Genomic DNA, 13,895 nt, shown 5'->3' on the forward strand with positions numbered 1-13,895 from the left:
AAAGGGAAGGAAAAATCTGTGCAGCCTATTGTTTATATAATTGGATGGCCATAAAAGACAGGCTCAAGCAGACAGAGATTGAAAGAAACTGACTTTTCATCTAACCAACCCCTTGCACAGTTTATTCTGAATTTTTATTTCCTAGGAAGACATATTATTGCTCTTACTTTCTACTGATAAGCACATGTAGTAAAATATAATATTTGACAAAATTTGGAAAAGGAGGAACGTGTAAAATCTTTTCCTGTCTTAAGCTTAAAAAAAAAGCACTAAAACTGGGGACAAGSCACAACATATTTTTCCTGAATGGTGAATGGTTTCAATATACAGGATCATCTGAACTACAGCAACCTTTGCAGAACTTCCGTGATGTCTAATAAGTTGTTCTGAGCACAGATAACATCCCTTAAAAGAAAAAAAAAAAAAAAATTAAATAAAAAAGGAGGGGGTGGGGGAAGAAAATCTGGACTTCCCAATCGGTTCTGTACAAACAGAAAGCATGCCCTGCAGCTCGCACAAATGGGAAGAGCAGTGGGAGCGCGCAGAGGCTCGCTCCGTGTATCCGTAGCCCCGTGTCACGTATCAGACATCTTCCCAAGCCGCGCAGGCCGGCGCAGCAGCGGGCACAGCACCGGGCACAGCACCGGGGCACAGCACCGGGCACAGCACCGGGCACAGCACCGGGCACAGCAGCGGGCACAGCACCGGGCACAGCACCGGGGCACAGCACCGGGCACAGAGAGCCACCGGCCCCTCTCCGGAGCCCAGGGCTCGCTCATGAATGAACGCCGAGCAGGCAGCACCATGGCACACGGACAGGCGGGAGGCTCAGCGATGCACCGCTAACCACCATGGAAACCAGGAGGAATAAGAGCAGCTAGCGAGCATCTCTCCCCCCCTCCTCTCTCCGCTGGATTGCCATTCTCAGACAGCCAGGCAGCAACAGCGCTTTGGCAAACGCAGGGGATCTCAGCTGGCAGCACAGAGTCTCTCGTGTTGTAGGATATCAATAGATGCATCTTTGTATTACAGACTGTTAGACACACGCATGCACACCGACTCACACCCATGCATGCGTGTATGCTCATCTATTCAGACTCTGGCTTTAATACCAGTATGTCGCTACCTGAAGTAAGGATTCAAAATTACTGAGATGCAAGAACTCCTCCAGCCCTGAAACTACTCTTATTAGAGGGTAAGTTCCTCTTTATTTTCAATTTTACCCTGACTTTTATCTTAAATTGTAGACTGTTTCCCCCTTTCTTCTTCTTGTAGTTATTTTATTAGTATATTTTCACATTTTACCTTCTGAACAGAAAYGCAAATGCAATTTGCTTTTATGTCAGAGATAATCTAAATATGCTTGCAATAGTATCAGATTTCTGCATTTGTTAGCTTGAAAGAACATCAAAGGATAAAAAATTATGGAGAATGTTTCCACCAATGTTTCAGAGGCAAAATCAAATTAAACAGTTGCTCTGTGTTTTGAAACCAATAAAACAAGATACAGGACAGCTTTCTTTCTTCTCTCCAGTGCTAGGATTAAGGGAAATGCTGTTTATGTCAGGACCTAAAAACCACTGAACAGTGAGGCTGAATGAGCATATCACAAACAGAGTTATTGAATTTCTGCCAGGCTACATCTTAAGGATTGTGGCAAATGACTTTGCTTAAAAACATCCCCTTTTCAGTCAGAAGGGACAGTCTGAATGTCTGATTACTGATGCAGCTGGAACGGACGCGTTAGGCAAAAAGGATCACATTAAGCAGAGGAGTTCTAATCTTCTTTGGTAATTAACAGGATCTCAGCAGGGTGCCTCTAAAGTATATTTAMATGTAAGGAGAGTGTTTAAATCCATCACTATAAAAGCTTTGCCTGTTTTAGTATAGGAGGGCTCAGAATTGTTTGCCTTTGCTTTCCATGTCTTTGTTTTCACATGTCTAGCTGGAGTTTTTGTCCAGCACTGCTGTTGAGAAAGAGAACCCAACACAGTGGGATGGAGAAAGCAGAAAATGCAGGGGGCTAGAAAAATATCAGTGATTTTTCTATTTAACCAATGTAATCAACTTAAAATTCTGGGCTAGCACTACAGTTTTCTAATGTGCTTGAGCTTATGCATGTGTATGTCATTCCTTTCATGCAGTATAAGAGTACCTCAGTATCCCTTCAGATGAAAACACATTCAGTAAAGTGCACCAGCATGGATCTGTAATTCATGCATCAGTGAAAGACAGAGATGGATTTTTACTTTATACCGTTCAAAGGACAGGTTAGCCATCTAATGCATGCTTCACAGTGAAAAAAAAACCAACCCAACAATCTGCATCTTCCTGTATGCTTTTGTTTGTTTATTCGAATACTAAATCTGTATTAAAAACACCTCAGTATTTAGATTATTTCTCTGACCTTTTTTCTCCCCTCAGCCCCCCCTCACTCCTGTGCACTCTGGAGAACATCAAAAAGATTCCGTTCCTTTGCACCAATTTAATTACTTGCTTGTAATTGTGGAGTTACCGTGTTCTGGGAAACAAACACTGTGAAAGAACCACCAACAGATAGCCACTGGCTTTAAGTCTGCCACCTTTCCAAAAATGTCAGGGAATGGGTAGCTTAACAATATGTATGGTAAGGAGTCAATTAATTCAGGTGACCTTTGTAAAAGGTGACAATAAAGCAGCTCTGACAATATGCCAYAGCATTCGACATTCCCTCTGGAAAATGAATGAGCTTAAGAAGAGGTTTTCTTTGCAGAGTACAAAATGAAAGGTATTGAAGCATTAGCTCCTGCTATTGGCAAGCCTTCTTCCTCTATTTCAGATGGTCTATGAAACCTGCTTAAAGCAAGCTGGCATATTTTATTATATAAAACACTCTCTCTGGTCTAATTAATTAAATATCCTGTTTTCATTCACATGGCATGTGCACTTTAGTTGTTAAAACAATAATTTCCAGTTCCTGGTTTGGATTTTTACAAAATGTGCTATAAAATAARTAGAGAAAAACTAATTCTAATCTCTTCATGCTATGTGCAAAGGACTACTCAGAGGAAACTTTTTTGACATGCCTTGGTAGCTACTCAGCTTTTCTGAATCTTCCCCTTATTCATTTTTAATGCAGGAAATAAATAAATATGAKTAACTTTACACAAATGCATCTTGGGTTTTGCCACATATACTCTAATGTGCTGCATTAGAATATTATATAGACATGCCAAAGAGTTTCAGAAAAATGTGGCCATTTCAACCATACAGAGAAAATATGCTGTAGATGCAGCATCTCAGTACACAGCACAGACATTCTTAACCAGCAAAGCAGGCAAAATGTATGGTGACTGTATTTTGGTTAATACTCCCTCAAAGCTCCTGCAATAATGTTGTAGTGTCAGACAACGACTGGCTGATGTTGTTATGGTAACCCCGAAGTCCCGCCTTTCAGGGTGGCAGCTCTGAGCATTTCATCAGAGCATGCCTGCTTGGAGTGCCCTGAAGTGGGTGAGTACTTCATTTTTGCACCGGAATTAGACCAGATCAGCTAAGCAACGTCACTACCTGTAATGCCTATCAAAAACCCTATGTATCATCTTTGTTAACTCATTGACATAGAGCAGTTTATGAAAATACTCATCCTGCTATCACCTGTAATCACTTGTCCCTTGACACAAAAAACCAAAACTAAAGTGTTTGCAAGAGAGAACAAACCATTTAGCAGTGTCGGAGCCACTTGCTTCTACTCTTGCCCATAACTTTTTTATATTAATAATTATTCTACAAGCAAACCAAAAGCTTTGCTGGTTGGTGACAATCACCCTTGAATAAAGTTAGACTGGTATTTAACAGCCAAGTTTTAGATTATTAAAACAATAGAAGATAAGCAGTAGAAAACAAAGTTTTCAAAACAAGCACTATCTACCACTGAAAGCAAAGTCACCAGAGAGAGAAAAATGAAGCTTTTTTTTGAACTATATATAGATGGCTTTAGTGATTTATGGTATATTGATGTTTTAGTTAATTCATATATCCTTTTTTCAGATGATACCATTAAAAGCTGAAGGAAAACAAAACTCGAGAGAGAGACATTTCCAGAAACTGTCTTAACTTACCCTTCCATGCCAAATTCCACAAACTCTACTTAATATCAAGTAGCAAAATCTGACAATGAAAAACCAATTTCACACGTAGCGCTGAAGGAGCTATTTTCTGAAGACAAAAGAATGAAAAGTTTCTAAAATTCTTCTGAAGATCTAAACTCAGACAGCTTCTAATTTATTTTTAGCAGAATATACCTTCTACAAGACTTCATACTACTTTAAAAGAATGATAATTCTCATTCTAACAACACAACAAGCAATTAAAATCCTTTACTTTACTGAAAGGAAAATGCCGGTAGAATTTGAGAAGAAACAGTGGTGACAGATGTCATTAGAAAGATCATTAAGCACATTAGTATTAAGAGAAAAATCAATACTTCTCATTACAACTGTAATGTAACTGTAACAAGGAATTACTGTGCCTTTTTCTTATTCAACTGACCAATCCTCAAACTGTTGAAAACTGGTATCGTGAAATGGTGGTGTTCATAAAGAACTTTTTTAAATAAACAGTATTATACCCAAAATTTATTAAYAATTCAATCAATTTTTCCTCATAAATTCACATCCTCAACTGGACTGAACTGGTAGATGTTTATCAGCACAGCACATAGAGCTATACTCTAGAGAAAGGTCTAATATGGACATCAGTAAGATTATTTCACATTGGGTTCTTCATGGACGAGCTGAATGTGACACCTTTTGAGAAACAGCATTTTCATGAGGTTAAAATACTTTCACAATTTTGCTTGATCCAATTACCCTCTCCCAAGAGGATTTCACATTCTTTATACATGGAACATCAGCCATAGTACAAGCTACAAGCATACTTTTGCCCCTAGCATTCACCAAACTGCTTACTTTTCTGCAAAGCAAAAACAAATACAGACAAATGAAGGGTAAGTTTCATTTTATAAACACAAATTTACTCAGCCTGTCCTTGAAACAATTGTCCTTCCTTTAAAAATACTTATTTTTCACAAAAKATTTATCTCAGCTCTGTTTCAGCTTGGCCACAAGTAGCAATGGCCTAATTCAAAAGAAATAAGAAATAAGATCTCTGGATGTGCATTATTTCTATTCATTTGCTGTTATTTCTGGAATTCATGAAAATATATGCTCCAAATTTAATGGTAGTTTAACTCTACTAACCTCCATATTACAGCAGAAAAGAGGTTTTGCCTCTTTTTTGCTCCCAACTCCCACAGTCTTAGTCAAACTGGGAAATGCTTTTTGACAACATTGGCATAAAAGAAATAATTTAGCTGTTCTCTTTCCTGAATAAGCATCTGTATTTAGAGGTAAACACTGAAAAGCAGAATAAAATGCTACAGGGACTATTTTTTCAAAATGTCTATTGATTATTCGCATTACCCCAAGAGGCTTTTACTAGACATTTCTTGTTATGCAAATAGCAACCAGTCTGCCCGGAAATACTTTCAATTGTCTATAACATTTAGCATCAAAAAGGTAAAAATCTTGAGTTTAGCTGTAGCAAAAATGTCCAGGTATCCAGCTACTAGTATGAAAAAAAAAAAAAAAAAGAATAAAAAAGTTGATACAATAATGTGTCTAGTGATCAGACAATTTCAAAAATTACCTATTGGAAAAATTACAGAATAATAAAACAGAATAAGAATGGTGTAAGAGAACACACAATGGAGAGCAAAGTTGTGCATTGAGACATTTTTTTTTAATTGTCATAGCGCTCTATGCCATAGTATTCTGTTATACCATCATCCTGGAGGAGAAAAGATGACTCTCCAAATTGTCTTTAAAAATACAACACAGATGGTCAGAAATTACTAGGGCTCTTCTAGTGGTGTTGGGAGGTTAAAGGAAACGGGTTGGTTAGTTTTGTCATGATGCTRAAACAGAAAGTAATTTGAGATAGAATGAGAAACATACCCCAGATTTTGGAGGCATTTAAATAAGTACAATTATGGAACTTGTTCCCTGAATAAGGATAAATACAAATGTCTCCTATTTTATAACAGCCGCACATCTCTGCTGAAAACAGAGATATATGTGTCACTATTTATATCATATTTATGTGATTTATTCAGTACCAAAAGACCTAATAAAATTTTTCATCTTGACAGGAATAATTTTTATGTGAAAACAGAAACTTTTCTCAAAGATTTTAGCAAGTGTCATGATAGCTATAAATAGAAAGACAAGAGAGTGACATTTGTTTCTTCACCCCAAGCTCATTCCTGTTGCCAAGTTCTCTCAAGTCACTGAACTTCCTCTCCCCTCTGAAAAGCAGCTTTCTCTAGAGGTCATGTCAAGCATCAGCAATTTTTGCAGATGACACTTAACAGTGAGCTAATTTACCCAAGTGCAGCGCAGTGCAGTGCAGTGCTTCACCAAAGTGCAGAATTACCTGCTGAGCTCTCCACCCCAGCTGGCTCCATGTTGCACACCATGGAAGGAGCTGAGACAGGAGAGCTCACTCTGGTCAAGGCTCACATGGGAGCTGAGCCTTCCAGAAAAAAAAAAAAAAAAAAAAAAAAAAAAAAAAAACCCCTCTTCTCTGTGTAACAATGGCTCCAAAGCCACCATATMATACTAAACTGCTCCCTTTTGTGCGTCCCATACAGAATTCAGGCAGTGCCGTAAAAATTCTTCCTCCCTCTGTACTGCAAAAGGATGTTTCTGAAACAATTCAATTTATGAAGTACAGTATTTTCTCTTATCAAATTCTAAACAAATAAAAAAAAAAGCCTTTCAGTATGAAAGATATAATTACAGTCAAGTGGTGCTTCATTACCACTGTACCTTGAGGGACATTATGTGCACAATTCCTATTTGATACCACTTCAAAACCAAACACAGTAACTTAGGTTATCCCTAAGCATAACACTAAGAGATTATCCTAGATATACTGCGTGTATTACATCACTTTGAACATATATTTCTTTTTACAGAAGACGCACCATGTCAACATACTGAAAAGACAGCTGAGACTGTACAGCCGCTATTTCATTGAATTCTCACAATACAGTAATTCTACTACTTTATTTTAATATGTTTAGCCAGTTACTTGCTGGTAAGCCCAGTTCAAGGCTAAAACTCAACAGCTCTTGAGAGAAATGGAACAATTAATGACCATTATACCAGTTGATAGAGGTATTCTTATGAGGTTAGAAAAGACAATTGCAAGGCTAGAAATGTTTGTCTGAATAGCAATTTCACCCAGCATGTATAAATCACATAACATACTYTTCTGAATGTGGATTTGATATAGATTATCCAGTCATCAATATTTTGTCAGACAAACACACATTCAGWCATTTTATTTTTATTGTGCAGTAAGAGACAAAAAGGATATTCAGCATACTATTCCAGGGTTAGACTTCAAACTCTAAGCTCCAGAAACACATAAGGGAAAGTATTCTTTCTTCCAACAGCTGCAGCCAAGCTGCTGAGCTCTGTCTTCCCTGTGCAGAAAGAAGAGCTGGTCAATCTGAGGAACTGGACAGAAATATTTCCACATTTCTCACTTCCACACAAGCATAATACGCATGTTTGGACACACATTATACAAACCCTACACTCACTCTGATAGGAAGCAATCACCTTGGATATTAGTGCATAGAGTCATTTTAATGAGGCTACTCAAGGTAATGCAGGTCCAGGTGCCTTTATTAGKCATTTCAATGTTGCCTTCAGCAGGTATCATATAACAATAACTAGAATAGGTAACTAAAATTACATACAATTTCAAAGATTTAAATGCTGAAATCTTACATTACCCATATATTGTCCAAATTATTAACATTTAGGGTCTCTGGTCTTTCAATTCAAGCAAAGTATATAGATCCAGATATTTAGAATTGACACACTTTGAGGTCCTGACCTTCTGTTCCACACTGAAATACCCTTTCCTCTTTGAAGGGTTGGAAAATCTATAAACTTTCTGGTTTACAAATGTTATTCTTCATTACTCTTCTGAGATTAGAAAGCCTCTGAGGTTTACCAAAAATTCACAAAAAAAMCCCCMAAAAATCTCCATTTATCTTAGGTGAATGTGGATTAAGTATTTCTAATCTTTACTTTGTTTTAAATTTGGTTTATATATCAATTCTATCAAAAACCTCTTGTGCTGGTTTGCTATTACGTCAATCCTAGCAACAACAAATAGGTATAAAAAACATTTAAAATGAAGAAAAAATTATAAAAAGTTTAAATAAACACACAATACCTGTGCCTAACATACAGATGGCAGGGAAACTATAATAGTTAYGTTGAGATTGTAGACTACCCATTTACAACTACTCAACGGTAATGATCTACAGCACCGCTGCCATCAGAGCCTCTTTCCATGTCTTGGTGTGACTGTATCAGATGAGAGCAATTTAGATGTTCCTAGAGGTGAAGAGCACTGTTCAATCTGTCTCYGAGCTAGTAGTATGGACCTGAAAATTCAAAAAAAGCAGACAGTCTGCTGGAGTGCTAAAGGAAATAAAACTTCATTTGATCACAAGGCAATATTTGCTTTGCTGTTACCTACCAAGAGAAGAGTAATTCAATGAAATCCCAGCAGGACACTAAAAATGGTTTAAATGTCCTACTAGCTTGTTTGAAATTTTTTAAAATAACACACTATATTTATTCGGTTAACAGAAAGCAGCTATTTTCTAGGAAGAGAGAAGAACRATTCCCTGAAACATTACCATCTTAATTTGTAATCTGTGTATTTCTGCTCAGCCAGGTGTTCAGTGTTTTCTACAGATCTGGGACTGAATATACTACAGTTTTATACAGTTTTGAAAATACAGTGCTACCAGTTGTGAATTAGAATTAGCATAATAACCACTTCATATTAAGCACTAAACTTTGGCTTTCACTTCCAAGAGTGGTATTTTACTTCATGTAGTGAATATCCTTAAATTGTTTCACTCTTTACATGTTATAAAACCTGCAATGAGTTTCATGAGAAGTGGTTCTGCTGAGAAAACTTGTTCAGTTTGAAGGCATTATTTATGCTGAATTTTCAAAGTTGTCTCCAATATCAAGATTACTTAGTCCAATATCAGGATTATCAAGGTATTCTACCAGAGTAATTTAAGAAACACGAACTGGTCAGTTAAAGTTTCCCAAAATTTAGAGTACAGATTAAGTGGACACYATTTTTAGTCCTAATTTTTGAAAAAAGCAGTGTGCAAAGGACAACAAACTAGAACCATGCAATAATACTACCTCACTGAAGCCTTGGAGTGGAAAGCAGGACAGAAATAAGCTACAGCAAAAAATTCCAGCCTTTGCACTAATATTATCAGTAGATAACATAAATTTATAGGGAAGGTTGGGAAGGTCTTTAAAGTATTTTTCTCATATTAGACCCATCCTGTGCAGACAGATTGCATTTCTATTCTTTAGCATGAGTAAATGCTATAATTTGATAATATTTTTAAAGAAAAATGTTTCTGAAAAAAGTAAATTATATTACTGATATTTATCACTAGTATTGCATCGACTCTCTCAGTAAATATTCTAGCACTGGAATACTCTAAACTCAWAAGTATGAAGGATAAAGTTTTAGAAGGAGAATTTTAACAAAATAATAACAATGTAGACAAAGTTTATCTATGATCATTATATCTGCCGACTAAGTCTGCTTTTTGGCTTTTGCTGGGGTTAAGTATTTGAATGTAACTCAAATCAAAATGTTAATGACACATTATAAAATTATTTCTTCTTGTAACAAGGATGCATTTCTCATTAAGCAGCAATTTGCAGAATTCATTAACGAATATTTTCCAAAACAAGCACAGAAACGTTTGCCTTWATAAGGATTTGTGTTCAGTCCTAAATAGGACTCTTGTGAGAACAACAAAATCTTGTCTTTCTAAATGCMTGCTGGCTTTTAACTCAGACACTCATATTCAAGATAGATGCTTAATGGAACTTGACCAATTACAGGAAATTATATTTAAGTGCAAAGGACAACATTTATAATTCAATTTCATTTCTGTTTACATGTCCTGATAATCACACCCAGTGAACATGATCAGCACTTACAGCAACTACAGCTATATCTTATTGACAGTAAATCTAGAGAGTTTGATGGGGCAAAAACCAGTTTAAGCTTTGCAGTCAAATGCTTAAACACCTTTCTGAGCTATGCAAAAGACAAGTGTATGGGAGATTCAAAGTAAAAGATGAAGCAGATATAATTAAGTGTTATGTAAATAGTGTAGAGGAAAACCATAAAGAACAAATTGAGAATATGAGACTGTATATGATACTGCTTTCCACAGTGCCAATTTACATGTGTTTTATTCTTGGACTTTTTCTACAAAATGCAAAAACTGGTTACCCTAGCAACTGCCACATGTTACTCAGTTTATTTCTGAGGTACAGAGCAGCCTATAAAAGAATAATATTGTGCACTTCTGTCAGGATCTCTCAGCACCACAGAGAATTCAGAACTTCATGTGCCAACATGTGCATGTATTTTCTCAAAGTTTTAAGAAAGCACATTAAAGAAAGAGTATTGTGTATATTTTGTAAACTTTCTTTATGACTTACATGCAAATTAAAAACAAAGATTAAGAGCCATCCAACCTGACAGTTGTTTCTGCATTCTTTTTTTTTAATTACAGTTCTAGTAGACATCTATAGCAAACAAGTAATGCTTTCAAAACTTCTTTAATGATGTATAGGATATCATCTTCCAAAGCCTAATAGGGCACTCAGCAACCTGGTCTTACTGCTCATGGTGGGAGGGATTGGAAATAGATGATCTTTAAGATCCTTTTTAACCCAAATTGTTTTATGATTCTATGATAATCATTATGAAGATCTCTAATTTCCATTGTCTGTTAAAGGTTAAGGTTTAGTTCAAAGTAAGAATTAAAGCATTTTGCAGCTGCCCATTAATTATAYGGCCTTCCACACCAAAATGAAGAACTCTTCGTTACCTCTCTAGGCTCTGTATAATTTATGAGATGTCTCGCAATAGCCGTACAAAATAACCAGAATGCTAAAAAGGGAGCCAGATGAAGTTAGCCATTAAGGAACATATCTAAGGAAACCCGTGTCATTATTTTACTTTTGAAGCCTGAAAAGGAGCCACTGTGTCCACTGGAGATCCACAGCCCAGTTCCAAGAAACAGACCCAAGACTACTACCCAAGACTACTACCCAAGTAGTCTGCCCAGGAACCAACCCAGGACTCATAGCTTATAGGTCCACGTGGGAATCTTAAGCATTATTTCCCATCTTCCAGTATTTTTTTTTCCTGGTTTCTACATGAATACATTTTTTAGTAGAATAGAGAAAAATACTTGGTTACATTCTRACTCCTCTTTAAAAATATGATTGTCCCCATTAAGATAAGAAAAATATTTCTAAATTTGTACTTGAAACAGAATAATCAAAAATTAAAAAGTCTTTGGATTTAAATAAGCATTTGTATGTTTGAATATTCTTCCTGCTAGCTATTTTCACAAGTTCTAACCAGGAAATGTGCTCTGCCTGTTTTACTTCTCTCTGCTGACTTCTTCTATATCATCACATACCTTAAAAGAAGACAAAAGCTAAGGAATAGCTTAGCAGAAGAAAATAAGCCCAGAAACATTTTTTACTATGGTTATCAGGGATGGGGATTTTGGCATGTAGCTAAAACTGAAAATTACAGCATTAGACTGACAAGTAAAACAAGAGCATGTGTACAAGTCCTGAAAATGTTAGAAGTTTTGAACAGGTGTGGCAGCRTAGGAGCCTCTTGGATTGGAAGGGTAAACTAACAGAGGGTAATTGTGGATTTAGGCTCTGGGAAGCATTCAAATTAAAAGTGCCTCAGACATTACTRTTTTGAGCATATGGTTCCCTTTGGATTCTTGTGACGCTTGGTTTAATCAAACTACAGAAACACAATAGCAGGGAACATATAAACAAACATTTTTGCATTCCCTTGGGACATAACATAGAGTAATCAATTGTAAATTAATTGGAGAAAATTTGTCTTGCATAGCACAGAAAGGCAAAAAATTAATTCGGAATCATTTGCTTAAAGGCAATTCTAATATGTTATGCATGTATTCAACCTACTTTATAGTGAGATACAAAATAATTATCAAGAATGTAAATATCAATAAACAGTAATACACACCTCTATTACAAATGAAAGGGGAGTTAAAACACGATATAAAATTTAATTTCTACAAAGAAACATTCAGGGTAGTTGAGTGCATCAAATCTTCCATCAAGTCATTACATTTAGGCACACAGGGTACAGATATGCAAAGCCACTCAGCACAGAGGTTTCATGTTGTACAGTCTATCTGTGTGTAAGTATTTGAGTCACTACTAGGTCTCCACTGTTACTTACTTTAGGTCTTTTATAAACAATACCTGCTGTAAGTGTACTTTTAAGAGAAAYAAATACTAAGCTATTAATGGTATAAGTCTAAAATTCATTCTCTTCTTTTTAAACAAAATCCTGCATGTGTTTTGTTTTATATTGGTCTAGATAGATAAACAGAAAAAAACTAAATAGATGAAATATGTGATAAAGGGATATTAAGCCTTTTTTTAAGTCACTCTATAGTTAAACTCCCCAAATGCATCTTCAACTGAAAGCACAGGCACATAAAGTAATAAAAGAAAAATATGCAAAATCATAACACATATTTTGCAGTTTATTAGCCTTAATAAGTAAGCCATCTTAATTAGAGACTTACTGAATGTGAGATACAATAAATGCCATTCTTTCTCTGATTAAATGTCAGGGCCATGGACTTGTTGTTTCAAGATGAGAGATCAACAATTTTGTGTTGTGTATAATGAACCTTCCAGATGATTTGTCTGTGCAATACTTCTGTTATCAATGAAACTTCACAGTCAGTCTCTTAAACTGTAGCTTCTTTATTACAATATGATTTAGTTTAATAAAAATTCATTTTTATTTTTAACACTAGAAATAAACTGATGCAAATTTGACCTGATTGTTGACTAGATCTCTGACAGAAGGCAGAGAGGAAAGAGCAGTCAAAAATATTATTGCATATATGGAAAAGAGTGGCTTGTGATGATTTTTGCTTTTCAAACCATTAATGAGGTTTGAGACCCCCTTTTTGAAGTTCCTGTCCTCAAATCCACCATTTCCACAGCCAGAGGCATCGTAGGTCAATGTGGTTATCTCAGAAAGATAAGGTTTTTGTGACTGTACAAGCCTAAGCCCCAGAGGCACTCTATGTCCATGTGGTTATCTTAGAAAATAAAGCTCATCACCACACAATTCKACAATCTATGCCTAAGCAGACACAGTCGAGCCCTCGGGAATTAATGGACTTTCCTAAGTGGCATAAAAAGCATCTCTCAGCAGAAAGAAAATACTGTGCACTGGATCATTCTGTTCAAATTCCTTGCATTTAAGAATTCAATAAAGTTTACAAGTATTTCTTGAAGTATTCCTAGTATATTTAGAACTTATGTCTATAACATAGGAATATAAATACTGAAAAAATTGCAAAGAATTTTTGCAGAAGTTTCATTGCATTCAGAATCCAGACATTCTGAATCATATTTGCATCTTTTTTTTTCCTGCTTTTCAAATTTGTTTGCAGGAATAAATCTGTGTTCACACAAAAATCTGTGCAAAATGAATTCTGTGTCTATTACTTGAAACTGTTCAGCTGTAAAACAAATTCTGGCTTGGATTCAACAAAGTTCACAAGCAACAGTTTATGAAAAGTGAGTCATTTACTTTGAAAGTACCTCCAACACAAAGTATTACACAGAGTTAACAGTAAACTCAGAATACCAAATAACAGATATGAATTATTGTGTTTTTTT

At 35.9% G+C, this 13,895-nt stretch overlaps 1 protein-coding gene across 2 annotated transcripts in view; it reads left to right on the forward strand.

Annotated features, from left to right (window-relative positions):
* The first annotated feature begins 533 nt into the window (after positions 1–533).
* LRRN3 (leucine rich repeat neuronal 3) overlaps positions 534–13,895 on the forward strand; it is a 33,141-nt gene continuing 19,779 nt past the window's right edge. For both annotated transcript variants that reach the window (XM_057381174.1, XM_057381173.1), the window contains exon 1: positions 534–1,195. The gene's annotated coding sequence lies outside the window, so the exon portion shown is untranslated. The remainder of the gene's footprint in view (positions 1,196–13,895) is intronic.

Source organism: Malurus melanocephalus, unplaced genomic scaffold, assembly GCF_030028575.1.
Source record: "Malurus melanocephalus ecotype Western Australia unplaced genomic scaffold, MMel_1.1 scaffold_495, whole genome shotgun sequence".
Taxonomy (NCBI): domain Eukaryota; kingdom Metazoa; phylum Chordata; class Aves; order Passeriformes; family Maluridae; genus Malurus; species Malurus melanocephalus.